The sequence below is a fragment of the Mesocricetus auratus genome, unplaced genomic scaffold (assembly GCF_017639785.1).
Source record: "Mesocricetus auratus isolate SY011 unplaced genomic scaffold, BCM_Maur_2.0 Super-Scaffold_4256, whole genome shotgun sequence".
NCBI classification, from domain to species: Eukaryota; Metazoa; Chordata; class Mammalia; order Rodentia; family Cricetidae; genus Mesocricetus; species Mesocricetus auratus.
This window is the reverse complement of record NW_024429182.1, coordinates 40,952,965-40,976,091: the sequence shown is the minus strand read 5'-3', so window position 1 is coordinate 40,976,091 and position 23,127 is coordinate 40,952,965. Positions and strand designations below refer to the sequence as shown.

The window sequence follows — 23,127 nt, the reverse complement described above, 5'->3', positions numbered from 1 at the left end:
CTCAGTGAGTTCCGCACAGCACATTTCCCCCCTCAGCTTGTGCTTTTATTAATTAAGCATCAGTAAAAATGGTTCAGAACTAGACAGGTACTCAGTGCTCTATCCTAAGCAGCATGCGCATGGGAGGCTGAGATGAACCATGAGAGCCTCTGCAGAGGCTCTATCACTCTCCCTAACTCTCCCTGTCTCCCTTGTATCACACTTGTATGAAAGTAGGCTAAATGATTATAATGTATGATATGTATATCAATTCAACTTTGTAATCACCTTAACTCTAGCTGTGATATTTGGAACCCTTTTAATGTTCAATGTCCCCAGCTGCACACCCGCATGCATGTGCGCTCTCTCTCTCTCTCTCTCTCTCTCTCTCTCTCTCTCTCTCTCTCTCTCTCTCTCTCTCTGTCTGTATGTATGTCTCTCTCTCTCTCTCTCTCTCTCACACACACACACACATACACTAGCTGTGGCACATCCTTATTTCAAAATTGGAGTTGTCACATTATGGCAATCTTTGTTCTCTTTCCAGAGTCACTGCCCCTAGAGTGGAAAGTTCCATGGCTCTACTTTCCACCTCAGTTTCCCTTCTTTTTATACACTGGGTTGTTACCAGTCATTGTGTGAATGACATAGAAGGCACAGTACATAGAATTGAACTTCCTTTTGTAAGAACTTTCCAAGTGGGAAAGAGCAACATTAACATGTCTTGGCATTTATGACCAGTTTTCATACAAGAGAAAAACTAACCTATTTAGTAGGCTTGTGAAAAATAATATAGGGCAGTTAAAATACATCATAAATGCTAAATAATAAAGTGACAAGCACAATATGTCAGAGGATGCATAGTAATGCAACTGTGTCTGTAAAACATTTACTGTATCTTGTCTCTAAAATGTACAACAACAACAACCCACCAAATGGCGGCATCTGTGCTTATTTCCTCCCTGGTCCTCGATATTTGGAATCCTTTCAATGTTCAATGCCCAAAAATGCAATAAATATTTTTACTTTGGTGCATCTTTATTTTACCACTGGAGTTGGTACCAGCCAGAACTGAGGGGCAACTCACATCATGTGACTCTCCTCCTATCATTTGACTTGTTTACAAGTGGAAACTGATAAAACAAGTATCAGATGAAGCACTGGAGGAGGGTAAAGGACAAGGTTATAAGCAAGATTCTTTTTACAAATAATTTTGTATGTGATGCCAGGTGGGGCCGGAGGTGGGGACAGTAGGTATGGATGAGTTCTCACCTCTGTGAGCACCAGGTGGCACTACTGTCTTCCCCCCTGACTACAGAATACCTGTTTAGAAATCCAAATTTTGCAAGAAAGGATAGGCAAGAGTTGTGGAATTCTACCCATTATGAGAAGGAGTAGGTAGACAGCATAGAATTCATGATATCACTTAATTATTATATTCTAGAAAAGATGGTACTCAGGTGATTTGATGTTGCTAACCTCAAAATTGCGAATTAGAGAAACTATTTAGAATGTTAAACTCCTGTTAGCAAGTTTACATATCAGACTCGTAAAGGGAGAGAGAGAAAATGAACAGACAAGCCAAAGGAAGGAAATCACTAACATAGCATCTATTCAGCAGTCCTGAAGGAAACTAACATCAAGAAAGTGCCTTCTTGTCTGCAGCTGTTAGTTAATGAAGTAGACCCAAGGGGGAGAACTGCTCAAATCCCCCTTACTCATTTGCTAGGTTGAGAAGACCATGTGGGGCCTACAGCTAGTGTATTTTTGCAGGAAAGTGTATCTATGCCATACCTCTGGCAATTTTTTCACTTATGGTTTTAATATTCATGCTATCATGTAGAGTTTAAGTACTATTGAAAGCCCTTCTAAATACATTCTAAGAAGAGACAGCAAACAGGACAACCTCTATAATCATCAAATGTCCATATTAGGAAGAGTTTGTTAGCTACTATGAACCAAGAGAAATTTTTTTGCCTCTGAGAAGTTTCCAACAAATGTACTAGGCTTATGAGGAAATGTGCCCTAAAAAAGACTCTTTAAAATACTGGTAAGAGTTGAGATATCTAAGCATAAACTCCAGGGACAGAAGAATACTTGATTTCACAATTAACTTTGTAGTCTTACTTTAGGCTCTGCATGGCCTCAGGCGAGATGGATAAACCTCTCTAAGCATCTATTTTTCATTAGTAAAAGACAGATTTATCTTGGGACAGTCAAATGCTCAGCTACGAGGATGAAAAGCATGCAATATTTCTTACTATTGTTATATAATATTTGGTCACTCCTAGCAAAACTAATAGAAGGAAAGATCAATGTAGAGCAGATAGGAAAAGAAAAAGGTATTTCAGTTGAAATTTGGCACAGTTTCTACAGTAATGTGTCACAGTACTGAGGCTGCAGGTGTAGTAAAAGCCGTTTTCATTTTAAGCTTCTATTTCGAGCAGCTCCACACAATATTTGGCATTGTGTTCTTAGTATCAGAAGGTAATTCTTTTTTAAAATTACAAACATGCATCTCTGTGGGGTTCAAGGCTAAAAAAGAAGGAAACTGAGAAAAGTGAAATTGGGAACATTTCTGCAGGCTATTTTTCCCCCAGTAAATTCAAAAGAACTCAAGAAAAAGAAAACCTGACATTTTCACCAATATCACCATCCACATATTTTTCTTTTAGTTTGTTAACTTTAAATAAAGATACATACAACATATGTGGCAGCGTACATGTGTGGAAATGGTGGAGAGATTATCTTCAGACAGATAAGGAAGAAACGAGAAACCTAGACAAGGCATCTGTGTTGATAAGTAGATTGTTCTGGGATTTCTTTGGAAACCATGGGGCTGACTGTGCAGCAGAGTAGACTTTATGGTCAGGCTAGCATCAGGCCCCCAGGTTATTCTAGATTTGTCCCTTAACTTCTCTAGGGAGTAGCTTCTTTTTCTGAAATAGGTACAGTAATAACAGTCTGTAGTTCATGGCCACGCCCACGGAATGGTTCCCTAGAGAGTTGCCTATGGACCAAGAGCTGTTCTTTCAGGATCATCTGTATTTATTCCTCTGATGCACTTGGGAGAGGAACAGAATTGCATGTAGCTCCGGGGCTCTGTGGAGGTGTCAGATGACTTTGCAGAAAGTGTTTCCAATATCCTTCAACTGGTGTGCAAGGTCGATTTTCCTCTAGTTAAGTCTTAATGCCAGATATGTTCCTCTGTCCATGATCTCTGTCTCCACTGACACCCAGGTCAGCAGCACCTTCCTCCAGTTACCTTCTTTCCTCATTTTCAGAGGGTAGGAGTCACGTTGGATGAAATTGTTGTAATGACCAGCGTAAAACCATGAATTTTACATTTGTTTAAGACACTCTGTAGCGGGTGCCCAGACAGATGCTCTGCACACTGTTGCTATTGTTTCTAGAATTTCTTGCCTTCGGTTGTTACTGAAGGGAGCAGCACTTGTTGACATGCTCCATGTTACATATCCTGCCACCATGTTATGTTTCAAGGATTGAAGCTCATTCCCAACTTCAGCCACATAAAAGGAAAGCTTTCACATAGCTAAAAGACGTGAATTTAATGTTTGTGGAACCCCAATTCACAGATTTTTACGCCCTCACTATCACCCAAATGGGGCTCTACTCTGATTTCATTTAGGTTTTGTTTGCCTTAGGAATTTACTAGGCATTGACTTAATTCCCAGATATCTTCATGCTGGTCTGGTCCTGGGGGTTTGATGTGCACAGCTCATCACTCTTGCCTCCTTCATTGGTCCTACAGAACCTGATCCTGATACCATGTCACATCCATGCAAAGTCCCTTCCCACTTCCAGAGGGAGCAGAGCCCTGCCTCACATGCAGAGCTAGGATGCTGTTTTCCTTGCTGACTTCACCCTCAGTAAGCTGGAGAGAAAGTTAAGACCACTTATAAAGCAGCTGCTGCTCCAATGAGCTCAGGACCTTGCTCATTTCTGGGTGTTCCCCAAATTGAGGAACGTGTTTTCAAAGCAAAATGCTGTGCTTATGTTCAAGTTCCTTCTACTACACTGGATCACTGCAGTGATGTGGCTTAAAATAGTATGCTTTGTAAATTTTTAGGTTGAAACTTGCCACCTGATAGTCACTATTAATAATTACCTCAACCTTCTTGGTTAAATGTCAACTTGGGAAACAAAACCCAGAGATTTAAGATATTATTTCCCCAAATCTGGTCCAGGGTTTCTTGGACTAATTATTGAAAACAACACCTCTTGTGTGTAATCACAACCACACAAGATCAGGATTTGCATCTTTAGTAGCTGGCTTGTGGGGTCTGTGATACTAATAAATGCACCATTTATTATCCTTCCCAAATCAACAGAGCATTGCTTTTATATCTGTAGACAGTTTAAGTCTGATTTTGTCTCAGAGGACCAAAATTCCTAAAATATGAGGTACAATGGTTGTGAACTGGTTCATCAAACCAGAGAGTTATTGGAATCTTTTCAGAATGAGGCAAGACTTTGATGGTAGGAGAAAGGAGACAAAAACAGAAAAAAAATGGGATCCTGAGATAAATTTCCTCCCTTCTTGATTTTGCCTGCAGATAATCCCTGGGAGACTGTAGAGCTGGTGAAGAAAGTGTGGAATTTAAACCTCAAGTAACTTCTAAGTTAAGAACCATACTCCCAAATGAAATAACTCTGTTATTATTTTTAATTCCCCTTGCCCAAATACCCTGAGGCATTAAGCTACTTGATATAGCAGTCTAGATACAAGTACATTTTCAGAACCAAGGCAGCTTTTCTGTTTTTTTCCTCACATCATAGTAAAAATGTGTTAGATGGGTTGACTGCCTGGGTTCAAAATTTCAGAAATTTGCACCTAAATTGCACCTGTAAAATATGTCCTCACACATGCACACAAGTAATTTTACTTGCAAATTATCGTTTTGCATATGTAATTACTTAGTTGCATCTGGATATACTTTTGGAGGACAATTAAGTGTTTACTTTGGAAAATTAGATCACTAATTTAATGTTCATTTATATAAGACTAAGAATTTGAACTTCTAGAACTTTTTATAATTAGGAGGAAAGATCAATATATGCTGCATCTGTTCTAAGTGGTAACAGAGGGGTATGCTCTTCTATCCAGCCATGTGTTATGTTTTTAGGTATATTTGAGTGATTTCTGTGGGCCATGTGGGGTGCTTCATGCTAGTCATAATGATAAGCCAAAAGTTCCCTGATTCAAGCATGGATACTGATACAGTGTCCAGTTGGGTTTAGGGAGAATAGTGCTTTGTGCCTTGCTTGACAATGACAAATTAAACAATTTTCATTATTTTTTAATAGTATACATTGAGTTCTCTCCTACTATGTATTATATCCAGTTGGCAATTAGCAGTTGTCATTTATCCTTCTACTCAGTTGATGAAGTAGATGTTGAAATGTAAAATTGGGGCTGGTGAGATGTCTCAGTCTATAAAGGGTTTGCCTTGCAAACTTGAGGACCTGGGCTCATGATACAAAAAAGCCCATTCATATATGAGCAGAGATAGATGAAGTCAGAAGATAATAAACAAACTAGACATAAAGTTGGTAGGGAGATATTTTGGAAAGATTCCATTGGGAATTTGAGGAAAAGAGTGAAGGCTTGATTTGATCAAGATAAATTGTGTACATGTATAACATTTTCAACAAATAAATTGATAAATGAAAGTTCACTTATCTTTAAAATATAAACAAACAAAAAGCCAGGGGCATTTGTGAGCCCTTGTCATCCTAACACTGTGCTGGGGGGAGAGAGAGATATAGGGAGATTCTTGGGCTTTATGAATCAGCGAGGCTAGATTTCATGGAAAGCTCCAATCCTACAAGATATCCTGTCTGAAAAAATAAAAAGGACCACACCTCTTCTGACCTCTACATGTACACATGCATGCGTGTACTCCCATACACATGCAGATGTATACTGTTGCCAAATATATGCACATATGCATACATGCACAGATGAGGCACTTAATTTTGGGGGATTCCATTTTCATCTCTTCTAGTTAACAAAATCAGTGTGAGTGATGTATTTTTGGTGGGTTTGCTTAACTTAATCAGTCAGACAGTATGTGATTAATGGAAGGATGAGTTACTGGAAATGAAAGGCTAATGATAACTTGTGATGAATGCCTTTCTTATAGAAAGATTTGGGGTTTTGTGAATTTACACAGTTTTACCTGTTCCTAAAACTATGCTTTACAAGACTGTTGTGATACCAACTTCAATTTTGTGTGCCTGTACATTGCTTCATCAGTGAAGACATACTGACACACATGCATTCGTCTGTATAGTGTCCCATAAAGTCTGTATAGAACACTGTAAAATAAATGTGTTCAATTTCTCTTTCAGATCCAATTAAAAGAAAAAAATTCACAGACATTCTGTGTTGAAAAGCCCGAAAGATATTGTTAGCTCCATTACCTTACTTTACACATGGATAAATGGGCTGTTAAAGACCACATGCAGCCGTGGTTCTCAATTTTCCTAATGCTGTGATCCTTTAGTAGTTACTTCATCATGCTCTGATGATACCCCTAATCACAAAATTATGTCATTGCTACTTCATAAGTGTAATTTTGTTACTACTTTGAATAATAATGTAAATATCTGATATGCAGGATGATCTATCAGTCCCAAAGAGGCTAAGAACCACTGATATATAGAATAAGAAAAGGAAAAGATTTAATTCAGGGACTCTTTTACTATTCTATATTGGAGACACATACAGGAAGTATCAAGCATTATCTTTGCAGATCCTCTGGTGATCCATTGGCTATGGAACTTCTTTGAAGAAAAAGACAAAAGTTATATAATACCAGAGAAATGATTAAACAGGCAGACTGCTTCTGCATACAATACTACTCCTTTAAGAAACAAAAATTCAACATTCATCAAAGGCCGATAAAGACAAGATTGTTACAGCAATGGGAAAGAATATAGAGAGATATCTAGGAATTTCATGTAGTTTACACCCTGTTTTGTTTTCTTCCAATCAGAGTCTGAACAGGAAACAGATGTCAAGCATAAATTAGGAATATTCCAAGAAAACCTATTTACATTGGAACCAATTATGGAAGGGTAAGCTTGATAAAGAACTTCAAGAAATAGTACACTAAGACTATGTGCCCAAGGAGCTACTGCCACCATGAGGTATGAAAATAGAGTGAGTGCTAGAACCCAGAAAATAAAGAACCTTCTCTGTAGAGGTACCTCAAGTAGATCATGACCTTGGGACAGATACCTGCAAACTGAGATAGGAGACCCAAGAAGAACACTCACTCTAATGTCATTCTTCTTCCACTTCTTATTTTTTATTTGGATTCCTACAGTCCGGTAAACCTATTAATGTCCTGCATCAAATGAGACCAAGACAGGTAATATGTGAGAAAGATTCAAGTTGTAATTGGATAATGTGAGATTCATGTCCATAAAGAAAGAGCATATCTGGGCTGGAGAGCTGGCTCAGTAGTTAAGATCACTTGCTAATATTTCAGAGGATTAGAGTTTGGTCCCCAGAACCCAAGTTGGGTGGGTGGTCCACAGATGTCTATAACTCAGGCACCAGGGGACCTAGTACCTCTGGTCTCCATAGGCACCTGTACTCATGTGCACATAACTACATGCTGTCATACACCTGCACATAGTTAAAAATAATAAAAAGTAATGTTAGAATATGTCTGGTGTTATTAGATATTTAAGTTAAACCACAGTAAAAGAAAAATCACTGGTACCACTGAATCCAAATGATCTATTGATACAATCACTCACAAGACATGGACACTTTTTTTCTTATATTTTTGGGTGTGAGCCTAGCCTCTAATGGCTGAACCATGTCTCCAGCCCAACACTTGTTTTTATTTAGTGGAATGCAATAATTGTTTACCTCTAATGTAAATAGTCCATAAATAGTTGGGTAGTCTAAGGCAATTGATAGCTTTTCTCTGTGAGCACACCCATTGACATATCTGTTTTATTTTTTTACTTATTCAGCACCATAATACTTAGTTTTTAACATGGTGGAGGCCAAACTAGAATGTGTAGGTAAAGCAGTTTCTTTTCTTTAAAAGACTTTAGTTTGGGTATTGCATATGTTACTTCTGCATGAATATCTATCTTGTCTAATTCCATAAGCCATGCCCCTGTGACCATGGGTATTTACCTTTGTCTTGTCTATCTAGTGAGTCAGGAAGTGGATTTTTTCCCCTCAAAGGCTGGTATGTCTTATTTGCTTCTCTATTAATAACTTAAGTGATGGATCTAATGTTTCAGTTCCTTTCATTATACCTGAACTTGGGTGAAAAGTAACACCAGAAGACGTAGTCTCTCAAACCCTGAGTGGTTCTTTTTGGAGCGAAATGCAGTTTATACAGTTAATTCTTCCAAGAAAAACCTAAACCCAAGAACAATAGAAGACTGGAGGAAGCTTAGTTTCTTTCATCTTTCATTTTTCATTCCTCATGGAATATTTTTTACTCTTCTCTTATACATTATATTCAATTTCCTTCCCTAGGCTCCTCCTATCACCCCGCCCCCACCACAGATCCACTCATTGTTGGTGTCCATCATAAAAGAGCAAGTCTCCCAGGGACATCAACCGAACATAGCATAACTTATATTAAGACTAGGCACAAACCCTCATAAAAAAGACTGGACAAGATAACCCAGTAAGAGGACAGGGGTCCCAAGAGCAGCCAAAGAGACAGCCCCTGCTCACACTGTTATGAGTCCCCAAGAACACCAAGCTACAAACCCATAACTTACGTTCATAGGATCTAGCTCAGGTCCATGTAGGCTCCTTGGTGGTCTCTGCATCCCCTATGAGCCCTGCTAAATTGATTCTCTAAGTCCTGTTCTCCTGGTGTCCTTGACCCCTCTGGCTCCTAAAATCCTTCCTCTTCCTTTTCCATGGGGTTCCCCAAGCTCCATGGTGATTCTTGGTACTCTGCCTGGAGATCTGTTCAATAAACTGATGCAATTTACTAGCCTCATGCTGTGAAAAGATCATTTTATATCTTTTTTTTTTTTGGTTTTTCGAGACAGGGTTTCCCTGTGGCTTTGGAACTCGCCTGGAACTCGCTCGGTAGACCAGGCTGGTCTCGAACTCACAGTGCTCCGCCTGCCTCTGCCTCCCGAGTGCTGGGATTAAAGGCGTGCGCCACCAACGCCCAGCGCATTTTATATCTTAATTGTTCTATCTTCCTTTATCCTCATTTGTGGTCAAGTAAATTTACACCTCTGAAAAGTGTTTTCAGCTGCATCTTTAGCTAATTTTTGTGCTTCAGGGAACATGCAGATAGGATGCATCTATTCATATATAGTACTGGTCAGTTCTATCTCACCATTGAGCTGTAGAGAGCATTTTCACTGAATAGGACAAATGAGAAAAGAAAAAAACAAACAAAATGACTGCATATTTAGACAAGTGGGTAAGATTTCATAAAATAAAGTCAGAAATAAAAACAAGAAATGATCTTGAACAAAATCATATGCATAGAATAAGCCCCTACACAAACTGAATAAAAATAATATTTTTAGAACCTAGCATGAAAAAACAAGCATTACATACTTCTGTGTCTTTAATTACTAAGAGAGGGAACAAAAATAATTTAACTCGTTGCAATTCCCATTTCTCAGCTTGAAGATAAGCAGGGTTTTTGCCTGGAGTTCCTTCACAGTTATGAATATCAGCTGAGGTATGTAAAGGAAGTTATTTGATACTTTAGTTTTTATATGGTATGGCTTGAGTAGCTGTGAGACATTTCAGTAGGTTAAGGCATTTGCCATGCCAACCTAGCAGAGTATGATCCCCAGAATTCATGTAGAGGTGAGAGGATCTACTTCACAAAGTGTTTATTTATGCATGTTATGGCATTTGTGCATATTCCCATACACATGTGCATTGGAACAACACATTTAAAGCAACTTTTAAAGAAAAAAAAACCACATTTCACATAGTTCATTCTCTATGTTAAAACATTGCTTTTCCCCCATGATAGTTTGTCATTTCCTAATAGTGAGGTAATTTCATTGTCCGCGTACCAAAGGTAGCAAGTAAAGAAGGAAAGGGCAATTTAGTGGAGAAGAGGATTTTCACTTTCACCATTGTCATGACTGACGACATCCTCTAGGATATGGAATTGTCACATGGCATCAACTAGAACCCAATGGCCACTGAAACAGGAGATTCCATTCCAAGAAAAGAAACATCTGTCCTTTGGGGCTGGAGATAAGACAAGGGGGAAGAAAGAGATTGAAAGAGGCTGATGGAAAATAAATTGCAAGGTTTCACCAGTTCTTAAAATAAAGGGCTGAAAGAGAAATCAGAGAAACATCACCCTTTACAATTGCCACAAACAACATAAAATACCTTGGGGTAACGCTAACCAAACAAGTGAAAGACCTGTATCGTAAGAACTTTGAATCTTTAAAGAAAGAAATTAAAGAAGCCCTCAGAAAATGGAAAGATCTCCCATGCTCTTGGATAGGTAGGATCAATGTAGTAAAAATGGCAATCCTGCCAAAAGCAATCTACAGATTCAATGCTATCCCCATTAAAATCCCAGCACAATTCTTCACAGACCTTGAAAGAACAATAATCAATTTTGTATGGAAAAACAAAAGACCCAGGATAGCCAAAACAACCCTGTTCAACAAGGCAACGTCCGGAGGCATCACTATCCCTGACCTCAAGCTCTATTATAGAGCTATAGTCCTGAAAACAGCTTGGTATTGGCACAAAAATAGACAGGCAGATCAATGGAATCGAATTGAAAATCCTGGTATTAACCCACACACGTACGAACATCTGATCTTTGACAAAGAAGCTAAAAATATACAATGGAATAAAGAAAGCATCTTCAACAAATGGTGCTGGCATAATTGGAGACTGGCATGTAGAAACATGCGGATCGATCCATGTTTATCGCCATGCACAAAACTTAAGTCCAAATGGATCAAAGACCTCAACATAAATCCAGCCACACTGAACCTCTTAGAAGAGAAAGTGGGTGGTACCCTTGAAAGAATTGGTACAGGAGACAGCTTCCTGAACATAACACCAGTAGCACAGACAGTGAGATCAACAATTAATAAATGGGACCTACTGAAACTGAGAAGCTTCTGTAAGGCAAAGGACACAGTCTGCAAGACAAAAAGGCAGCCCACAGAATGGGAAAAAATATTCACTAATCCCACATCTGACAGAGGGTTGATCTCCAAAATTTACAAAGAACTCAAGAAGCAAGTCTCCAAAACAGCAAAGGACCCAATTAAGAAGTGGGCTGCAGAACTAAATAGAGAGTTTTCAATAGAGGAGTCTAAAATGGCTGAGAGGCACTTGAGAAAGTGCTCAACATCCTTAGCCATCCGGGAAATGCAAATCAAAGCAACTCTGAGATACCATCTCACTCCTGTCAGAATGGCTAAAATCAAAAACACCAATGACAATTTATGCTGGAGAGGATGTGGTGAAAGGGGGACACTCCTCCATTGCTGGTGGGAGTGCCAACTGGTTCAGCCACTTTGGAAAGCAGTATGGAGATTCCTCAGAAAAATGGGAATAAACCTACCACAAGACCCAGCAACTGCACTCTTAGGCATATATCCAAAAGATGCCCATTCATATAACAAAGATGTCTGTTCCACTATGTTCATAGCAGCTTTATTTGTAATAGCCAGAACTTGGAAGCAACCTAGATGTCCCTCACCCGAAGAATGGATAGAGAAAATGTGGTACATCTACACAATGGAGTACTATTCAGCAGAAAAAAATAATGGAATCATGAGATTCGCAGGCAAATGGATGACACTAGAAGAAACCATCCTGAGTGAGGTAACCCAGTCACAAAAAGAGAAACATGGCATGTACTCTCTCATATATGGATTTTAGACATAGATCTGGGGAGTGCCAGCCTACAATCCTATTGCCAGAGAGTCTGGGAAACAGAAACTTCATTTACTGGCTGGTTAAGTACTGAGCTGAACTCAAGAAAGCCAGTATCAGAGAGGGAGGACTGATGATCAAAGGGATTAAGACTGGGCTGGTTGAACCCCCAGAAACAGCTGACCAGACAAAGGTTAACTCTTGAATCCCAGGCATCAGCCTGGGAATCCAGCATGGGACCGATCAAGACCCCCTGAATCTGGGTGTCAGTGAGGAGGCCTAGGTAATCTATTGAGCCTTGGACAGCAGATCAGTACCCATCCCAAGTATACACACGGTCTCTGGACTCCCATAGAACAATGTGAGGTGCACTCTCACCCTGAACTCTTGGGGAAGGGTCTAGGCCCTGCCCTATATGAAATGACAGACTATGGACACCCCCATGGAGGGCCTCACCCTCCCTGGGGGAATGAGGGGATAACGGGGGGGGAATGGGGGGGAGGGCACGGGAGGAGGGGAGGGAAAGGGAGAGGGACCTCGTACTGACTTGTGAAGCAACCTTGTTTCTTATCTAAATTTAAAATGGAAACTAAAAAAATATTATTAAAAAATGAGAAAGAGTTATAGTGATAAAATAAATAATGTACAAGATAGTGTAATCAATCAGTTGCCTGGCATATTCTATCTCTGCAGTAAGAGCAGGTGAGGACTTCTAAGCTAGCACAGAAGAAATTCCTCCTGATGGGCTGGGACTAGCACAGAGGACATGGGTTTGACGGAGGTGTTCTGAAAATCTGTCCCTAAATCTTCCTTAGAGTTTCAAGGCTTCTACACATGGCACTGAGTTCTAGTTTATATTCTGCAGGAACGCCTGCATGTAACTCTTTGTTTTTCCCTGTTTGTATGTAAATTTCTAGAAGATAGTCAAGTCATGGGAAAGTTGCCTGACTCCAGGGGAAAACTAAGAAATCTAGAAGAGATGTGTACCTGCTGTCTCTGCTTGCACATGAGAGTGCTAGGAAACCAGGATTCTGTTCAGAAAGTCGTTCAGATTGGCTTCAGTGCCCTCAAAAATGGGTAATAAAGGTCTCCCATGTGAATGTCATATTTTATTGTGGAAATAATTATAGATGGAGAATTTTAAGGCAGGTGGAATCACATGCTTGCGTGAACAAGAGTAAAACTCTCCATAAAGTACATACGAAGCGGCAAGCTTTCAGTGCTGCTGTTTCCCAGAGTAACCCTGCAAGATCAACTGTTAGCTAATAGGCACCAAAATAACTAAATGTGGTAATTCATTGTGGGGGTTGTTATTTATATACCAATTAAAAGCACTATAATGACTTCCAAAAATACCACCTTTAGTTTTATAGTAATATCCCTGTGCCTGCCTTGGCAATAATCAGCAAGCTGAACTGGTGATCTAGGCCACTACAAGCATGGAATAATAAAATTACACCATTTTAAAAAATAACAGAATATTTTCAATTTGCCCCTTAAAATGGAAGAGAACTACTCCACATTGTTGGCTTATTTAACTCTGTTAACACCAATGACTCACATGGTGATTTTGAAATGTTAAGTGACTTAGAAGAGTTAAGGATGTAAGTGGTTAGTTTGGGAGAATAGGGAGGTCTGAGCCTAAATAATCTACAAGCAGACTCAAAGCATGAAGAAACAAGCAAAAAATGACCTAATTTTCTGTTTGACACAGACCCATTTCTGAGGTCAATGTCATAGCAATGGAAGCAAGAAGAACCATCTACCCCATCTATGTTTTAGTCCTGTGGAGTTTATTTCTTAAGACACAGTAATGTCAATAGACAAAGCTTCACCACAGACCAAGTTTTCCTTCAGAAACTCCCACTCATATTCTATCAGTAGGTGGTGGTCATTTATACTCTTTCCTTTGTTTGCTTGTGGGCCATGGGGTAATTTAGATCAGCCCATGAGACTTAGCTAATTAGATATATGTGTAAATTGAAAGTCTGGTTTTTGGGATTTTTAAAGTGTACTATTTTTACTTATTTACTTTCTCTGATGTTTTCAAATTGTTAAATTTGACTACTGAAGTTAAAGCTCTAGCTTTATGCACATTGTAACTTCACATCCCTTCTCCCTCACCCATATGCACACTCCACTTATGGTACTAGCACAGACATGTACATGCACACCTTACACAAAGACACCACCCTCTGCCTTCTTCTGCACTTGTTTCTTTTTCATATCTGGCAACAGTAACACATACATGAGCAGGTGTAAAGGATAGAAGAAAATGAAATGCTTTACTCCAGGGGGCATTTGTTCAAGTTCAATATCACAGATGGGGAGGATGATTGAAAAGCACACCAGCATTGCCTTGGGAGTTCTAATGTCTTTCTAAGTTATACATGAATCCAGAGTATCAGAGACACAGTCCTGTCTTTCTTTAAAACATGTTCTTAGTTAACCATACGGTGGGCCATGGCATTTATGAGAATGTGGTCCTGTGATAAATTTATCTAAGTTTACATACTTTTTGCCTCATGATATCTTAGATATGACTACGTATATAACCCGGGATACCTAGATAAAGACTTCTTCTTTTTAAATTATAAAGCATAATTTTAAAATTTAAATATATTTTGATGGTATTCCTCCCCTCCTTGAAGTCTTTTCAGATCTTTGGCACTCCCTACCCATCCAACGTTAACTTCTTTCTCGAAAAACAGAAACAACCTAATACAACAACAGAAGCTCCGCAAACCATGAAAATAAAATAAACACTACCACCCCCAAACAAAACAAACAAAAAAAATCAAACCGCATCAAACTGTAACCAAATAAAAGTACACACACACACACACACACACACACACACACACACACAGATACACACTACTGTGGTGTCCTTACTCCTTAATAGGAAACTTTCCCTGAAAGTGGTTGATATACCAGTATAATTTCAATGGAGAAAACTGGTTGTTTTTTTTTTTAAGTTCAAAAACAAGTTTATTTGAGCAAAGTAACTCCCGTGCAGGTCCTCCAGTCCCAGACATGGAGGCCATAGAAGCTGCACACTTGAGCTAAAGCAGGGAGATTTATATAGTGTGATGGTGATGGGCATGTGTCCACCGTGGCCAAAAGCTGAGTGCTTTAAGCAGGGACTTGGGCTGCTGGCACCTTCAGGGATGGAGCTGCCACTAGCTACTAAGAATGCCAAACTGGAGTTGGGCGTTGGTGGTACACACCTTTAATCCCAGCACTCCAGAGGCAGAGACAGGCGCATCTCTGTGAGTTCGAGGCCACCTTCGTCTACAAACCTATACAGAGAAACCCTGTCTCAAAAAAACAAAACAAAACAACAACAACAACAACCAAAAGACAAAACCAGCACATTCCAGTAAATTGCTGACTACCAAGATTTTGTTTAAGTAACAGTCTATTGTAGCTCTATTTTGAAGAACAGTTGTTGTCAGTTCTCCCATTTCTTAATTTCTGCTAATATTTTTGCTGTAATATTAGTGGTTTTTGAAGTTAGGCAGGCTATTTTAGAAGCCTTTCTTTGTAGTTCAGCAAGTCCTGGGACAGGTAACAGAAAGGCTGCAGGAGCAGCAACTATAGTGGAGTCTAATAGATGGAAGGAATCATGGAATTTTCAGAAAGTGCTCTTGTAACTCTATTAACAGATTGTAAAGATTTGCTGAGTAAAATAGGTGTAACACATCCTGTCCCACATAAACCCTTATATCCTACTGGGTGTGCAAAATAAGTACTGTTTTCACAGAAAAAAGTTCATCCTAAGGGCAATTGTTTACCACAGGGAAAGTTGTGATAAGAAGTGGAATTACAATAAGAAGGGACATTTGTGCAATCAAAACTTAGACAGGAAAAAGATATTATCAACGGATCATCAGATACAGTCTTTAAAACATTAGTAGGGGCATGGTCCATTTTGTCCTCTGTTATCCTTGTACAATTTTCATAAGAAACCCCTGTTCCATATAAATTTCTTTTGAAGATATTGGGAATAGAGAGATCTCCTCTGACACAGAAGGACTTTTCTCCTTCTCTTTTAGTTTATATTCCACATTATTAGTTAGAGACAGTGTTACTCTTGGTATGTTAAACTCAATTGAAGTGATTAGTGAATTTTTCCCTCCCTTCTTATTTTTAGTGCACCTGTAGTTTCCATTATCAGAACCCTTTAAAGAATATTTGATAATGCTGAAGTCTGTGTTGTTATGTTGGGATTGGTCAGTTACATTAGTCCATCCCATGTATCCTCCATCCATCTGGCTAAAGACTATTTGTTCTCCCTCTTTTGTTCAAATATGGACCCTGGTGGATGAAGGCAAACTTTTGCATGGCAAGACAGTATCTGGTGTTTCCTGTGATAGGGGAGCTTTTTGTTTTCCCTGTCAAGATGCATTTAGGTTCTGTTTGTGTAGGTTGAAAATAAAACAACAAACTGAAAACTGATTATTTTATCTCTTAGAAGATATAAATGACAGTTCAGTTGTTAACATTTACTTCAGTAGCTAGGTTTTCATTCACTCATTCATTCATTTTTTTTAAAAAATGACAAAATAAAATACAATAAAACAAAACCAAACCTATCCCATTGAAGCTGGACAAAGCTAGCAAACAAAAGAAAAAGGGCCCAAGAGAAGGCACAGAGACCCACTTTTTCACACACTCAGGAAGCATTAGACCGGAGCCATAGTCCAGAAGACCTAGTGCAGACTTGTGCAGTACCTATGCATGCTGTGTCTGGTGTCCTCCATGATCTCTGGCTGTTACAGTCTTTTTTTTTTTTTTTTTTTTTTTTGCTAACCCTACCTGCTTTTCTTAGTATTAACAATTCCTTTTCCTAACTTGTATCTGCTTTTGCACCTCCTCCCGCCCAGTTTCCAGGCCTTTTCTCTATCCATTCTTCAGTTGAGGGCCATCTAGTTGCTTCCAGGTTCTGGCTATTACAAATAATGCTGCTATGAACATGGTTGACCACATATCTTTGTTGTATGAATGTGCAACTTTTGGGTATATGCTTAAAAGTGGAATTTTTGGATCTTGAGCTAGACTGATTCACATTTTCCTGAGGAACAGCCACACTGATTTCCAAAATGGCTGTATGAATTTGCACTCCCACCAGCAGTGAAGGAGTGTTCTTTCAAGGTCTGTGAGGAATTGTGCTGGGATTTAACGGGGATTGCACTGAATTTTAGATTGATTTTGGCAAGATTGTCATTTTTACTATGTTGATGTTACCTATTCAAGAGCATGGGAGATCTTTCAATTTTCTGGTATCTTCTTTATTTCTTTATTTATAGACGGAAAGTTCTTGCTATACAGGTCTTTCACTTGTTTGGTTAGCATTACCCCAAGGAATTTTATGTTGTTTGTGGCAATTGTAAAGGTTGATGTTTCTCTGATTTCTTTCTCAGACCATTTATCTTCTATATATAGTAGGGATACTGATTTTTTAAATTGATCTTGTATCCTGACACTTAGCTGAAAGTGTCTATCAGCTCTAGGAGTTCCCTAGTAGAGTTTTTCTGGTTACTTATGTAAACTATCATATCATCTGTAAATAGTAAATAGTAAAAAGACTATTTCTTTTTCAATTTGTTGATCTCCTTTTGTTGTCTTACTGCTCTAGCTAGAACTTCAAGTACAATATTGAAGAGATATAGAGAGAGTGGACAGCTTTGTCTTGTTCCTGAATTTAGAGGAATCATGTTGAGTTTGCTGTATATTGCCTTTATTATCTTCCTGTTATCCCCAATCTCTCCAAGTCCTGTATCTTGAAGGGGTGTTGTATTTTGTCAAGGTTTTTTTTTGCTGTATATTGCCTGTATTATGTTCCTGTTATCCCCAATCTCTCCAAGTCCTTTATCTTGAAGGGGTGTTGTATTTTGTCAAGGTTTTTTTTCAGCATCTAGTGAGATATCATGTGACTTTTCTTTCTAAGTTTGTTTATATGGTGGCTTACATTGATGGATTTTCTTACAGTCTTTCTGCTTACTCTTATGCAGATTTCCCTGAGCTCTGAGGGGAGGCATTTAATGGGGATATCCAATACAGTTTAGGGCTGAGTGCTCCAAGTTCTCTCTCTCTCTCTCTCTCTCTCTCTCTCTCTCTCTCTCTCTCTCTCTCTCTCTCTCTCTCTCTCTGAGTAATGTCTTGCTGGGTCTCTATATTTGTTCTGTGTATTTGCTACAGGAGGTAGCTTCTCTGTTGATTGCTTAAAATAATGCTGGGATATCTACTCTCAGGTTCTTGGTCACTCAAGATGTATCAGATATGGACTCCATTCCATTAAATGAACTTTAATTCAAACTAGTTATTGGTTGATCACTCCCACAAGGTTTGTGACACTATTGGCCGAGCACATCTTGCAGGTAGTACACCACTGTTGATAAAGGGTTTGTGGCTGACTTAGTTTTTAAATTTCTCTTTTTATTGTATGTAGAGTACCTTTCTGTACAGTAATGTTTCTTTTTATTCAAAATAGGCAATTTCCATGAACATGTATAACTGAAGAATATTCATGAATTTCCTGAACTTTAAATGATAGGAATTGAATAATAGAGCTGAAGGAGAGAATGGATTCAAAAGAATTCATGTTAAAGAGTAAGAGATTGTCTTGTGGTTATAATAGAAAACCTAATATATATCTCTCTGTCATCCATCTATCCTGTAAATATATATCATCTATCTATCTGTCTATTATCTATCATCTATCTTTGTATCATGATAATTTATCAAGTAACCTACTTCAATGTATAGTTTCAAGTTTTTCTGCCTATTCTTTTACTTATTTCATTTTTGCAAGTATTTGTATGTGTTGTTATTTGTGTGTGCATGCATGTTTGCATGTGTGTGGGAATATAATGCATCTATAATGAATTTCTGCCCCTTCTACATCTAAAGCAAATGTCTTTTTTCTTTATTTTGAAATATCTACATATATTACTCATAACCTTCTGAATAAGTTTTCCTTTGTGTATGATTTTTCACTCATACGGCAAAACAATGTTGGTCTTGAAACAAATTTAAAATGGCTTAAAATGCTTTGCTTATGATATAAGTTTGACATGTTGAATTGTTATTAAAATGAGGTTTTCATCTATACCTTTTTATTTAGTAGGACTCTTAGGGCATGGATGTTTACAAAGTACTGACAGTGCAAATCAGGGAACAATTTTTACAAGGATATAACAAAACTAAATTTGTTTTCTCTTATAAAGATTTAGCTATATAACCATGGAGACAGAAATTCTCTGACCTCTAGTTTAAAATGGCAGCTCTGGGTACCTAGTTGAAAAACAATTTTTCTCTGCCTTGCAGAGGGAGGGCCAGAAAGACCCTTGTAGAGACAATTAAGTTTAACTAGACCTTAGAAAGTGAGTAAGCAGTTTGAAGCCAGTTTTGTTTCAAGGACAATTTTATACATTGCTCACAGTATTTAAAGTATATCTTTAAAGAAAGCAAGTAAGTAAACATAGGATTCAGGTCTCACTTAAGATTAGGGTGTAGTAAAGAAGTTTTGGCACTTACATTCATTGTCTTCTTAAAAGTGCAAACTCAGGTTGCTACTTGTTAGTATTAAACAGTGGCCAAGCATGAGAGGCTGAGCAACCCTTCTCCCTTTCTCATGCTGAAGAGATGGGTACTGGTACCCAGTGTTGGAGGCAGAAAGACTCTTTGCTGGCTCATATTAGGAGGAAAGATGAATTGATGATCTGCCTCTGAACTTGTGTAAAGGTCATATCAGAGAATTAATGCCTGTTACTTCTCAACAGAAGCAAAGGTAATTAATTTCTCTCTGGGAAAAGATACCTTCTATGATCTCAAATTATTTCTGTAAGTGATTAGAAAAGAAAATAATCAGGAAAAGATGTAAGAAAATCTGATTTGGGAACACAAATTCATATAAACAGCACTCACAAAACATAATCAATGAAAGAATGAAACCCAAAGAAATAATAGACATAGACAATATTAATAGTAAGTGTTTACTAAGTTAAAAGAAGATAAGATTCATATTTAGCAGACTCAAATGCGAATTATTAGATAGAAAGATTTAATTACCTGTATTGTGTAGCATGAATTCTAGTTGGTCTTAATAATAAGAAACCCAGAGACAGATACTGCAGTTAAAGATGAAGATCAGAAAATAAAGCATCCAGCCACTAGAGAATTCTCATCTCTACCAGCATTCAGATGGAAGGGTTGATCCACCTAACCTCAGACTGCTTCCAATTGCACTGCTACTCAGACTCCACTGCCTTTCACCAAACCTCAGAATGCAGTGAGTTCCTGTCTCCTCCATTCCTCTCACCACCAACCCATACCATTCCTGTGTCTATCTCCCTAGTGCTGGGATTAAAGGCATGTGATCCCAAATGCTAGTTTCAAAGGCATGAGCCCTGTTTCTCTTTTAGATGGATTAACTCTCATGTAGTCCAGGGTGGCCTTGAACTCAGAAATCCATCTGCCTCTGCTTTTGAGTGCTGGGATTTAAGGTTTGTACCACCATTTCCTGGCCTCTATGGTTGTGGCTAGCTATGCACTTCGATCTTCAAGCAAGCTTTTTTGTTAGATCATAAACAAAATATCACCACATTATTGCAAAATCAATGGATGGATTTAATGGCCAATTCAACACAGCTGAAGAGAAGAATTCATAATTTGAAAAGTAGTACAGAAGAAAATAGTCAAATTTAAGCAGTGAGATCACAATATGAAAAATATAAATTGTGACACAATATGAAAAATATAAATTGTGACATTATACAAAGGAAGGTGAAACATGCATTACCTAGAATCCAACCATGAGAGGATTGAAAAAAATATGCCATATACACTTTTTGAAGAATTAATGAATAAGAATTTTCTGAAAAGCAGACATAAAATCAACAATCAGATGAAATTGGAGTACGGAAAATGTCATGATTACAGTGACAAAGTATCTAAAAATTCCAAGATGAGTAAAAACATTTTGAAAACAACCAGAAAGAAAGAAATATTGATGCAGATAGCATCCGGCTTCACAGAGAGAAAAGAAATCAGAAGCCAGGTTAATAATGCTTGGAACAAACTCAAAGAAATTTAGCTAAAAGGTATTGTGCATTCTGTAAAGATGTTTCATGTATAAAGCTAAACTGAAGACATCTTGAAGTGTTTTGTTTGTTGAATAGTTCAGAATTATTATCCACTGTCTTGTAGCTAAATTTACAACTATTGACCAGTAGGTACAAAAATTAGCAAATGCTACTTCCTACTCCAGCTTCCTCCTTCAGGAAGTTTACAGCCTGAGACTGCTGCCTACTGAGACCTCCTACCAAGACTAGCCAACCCTTCCCCTGTGCTGCACATGATAAACATATTGCACTACCAAGTTGCAGTGGTAGTAGGTTCTACTCCACAAGAGATAGCAAAGCAATTAGTTATCTGTAAGCAAATGAGGACCAATTCAAGCAAGTTTCTACATTTGTGAATTTGTTCCTTTAGCATGGCTAACACTGCAAAGTCAGCAAGAAGGAAAATCATGCTAGAGACTATAAATTTTAATTCTAATGACTTTTAAAGCAAGGAATCTTTCATAGTGAAAAATAAAAAGTTCTGGCAAGGAGCAGGGGAGGTAGGCATCATTTTCTGTTATAGAAGCTGGTAGTTATTAATAAGAGTGGGGGAAAATAAAGAAAATAAGTAAAAAAGAAAACATTGAATATATATCAAGAATCTAAAGTGAGAAACTCCTTGTAGTTCTTGGTTAAATTTTAAGGGGTTAAGTGCTAATTAAAGGCTTTCTCAGTAGAAATATATCAGAGAAATATTTCCTTTTAATGTGTAAGAAGTTAAAAATTTTGTTTTCCTTCAGATGTGTTGCTGATTTCCACAGTGACAATCTTTAACAAATTGTTCAAGTTCCAAAATTATGTGGGAGAGCACTATACCAAGAATTCTAAAGGCAGTTGCTGAGCTCCCAGCATCTTGTCAACCTCAAAACTACAGAAACATGGAAGAGGTGCCCAAGTCCACTCTGAAGTCAGACTGTTGACACACGAATTTCGAAAACTGCTTTTGGAGAAAAGATGATTTCATCAGAAACTTCTACTTCTGAAATCAAGAATTTATTTGTGAAAGAAAAACTAAATTCATAAGTGACTTGGGGAAAAGGCTGTACCTTTATGCAGATGCCGGACACTTTACAACAGTAAGAATTTGATTGAGTAGCTATTAGTATGTCACATGTGTTAAAAAATAAAAACGGAAAATATGTGTCTTCAGGGCTGAGCAATTTCCTCTTTGTTCTTACACTGTAGACTCATGACACAACATTCTTTTTGCTCATGGGTTGTTTGACGTCACAGGTCATTCCTGTTTCCAGAGATTTTACTCCTATGAGTGAGCATGACTGACTCATAAATGGCTGGCACTTTTGCTTGTACTTTCAGTCACTTCAATAAATACAAATAGGTGACTCAGCCTCTTTTCAAAGCATAGTGCAACCAAATCCTGTCTCTATGTCATTTCTTACATCAGCATCCTTTGTGGAAGACTTAGGAGGAGGAGGCTAGCATTCATCCTGTCAATCCTTGGTAATTGTTTGTTCAAAGAGAAACGCAAACATAGCAGCAGAAAAGGCCTGTGTGTATCCATGGGAACTAGTCTGTACTTCTTGGACTTTCCTGAGGCTACAGCAGATGACCATTTCACACTGAATTCCCAGGGGTGGAGGTGGGGATTGGAAGATCACAGAAATCAAATAGTGAAGGAAGATTCTAGCCCCTAACAACCAGGAAGCAACATATGAAATCTAGCTGTGAGTCAAATATGACTCAGGGAGTGATAAAAGCAGCACACTGTTAGAGAAATAAAAGGTATTATACTGAGACTGGCAGTCCTACTGAATATCTGATCAACCACAGAACCCAAGTAGTCATGTTGCATTAGTCATTGGTTTCATCACCCTCATCCTACCATTACAAGTGCTATTAATTCCACAAAGCATTTTCACGTTAATGATGTCTTTGCCTTCTACAGATAGGCAGGTGGGTATTGCTATGGTTCATTTTAGAGATGAGGAAATTAAATCACATAGCCATTATATACTTTACTTAAAGTCATCCGGCTAATTAGGATCAGATAGGAACCTCTTCACCACCCGAATTAGATTTAGATTGACAAAAAATTAAATAGGTAATCAACATCTTAATTTATATCCTATGCAAAAAGCATGTATGACTTCA

General features: G+C 38.2%; 1 long non-coding RNA gene across 5 annotated transcripts in view; it reads left to right on the top strand.

The window, feature by feature from the left end:
* LOC121140651 overlaps window positions 1-22,164 on the top strand; it is a 123,197-nt gene extending 101,033 nt beyond the window's left edge. For 2 of the 5 annotated variants that reach the window (XR_005877566.1, XR_005877569.1), the window contains 3 exons: window positions 7,002-7,083; window positions 18,384-18,502; window positions 21,756-22,164. This is a non-coding gene — a long non-coding RNA (uncharacterized LOC121140651). The remainder of the gene's footprint in view (window positions 1-7,001; window positions 7,084-18,383; window positions 18,503-21,755) is intronic. The other 3 variants (XR_005877567.1, XR_005877571.1, XR_005877570.1) reach the window with 3 other exon arrangements.
* The last annotated feature ends 963 nt before the right edge of the window (window positions 22,165-23,127 follow it).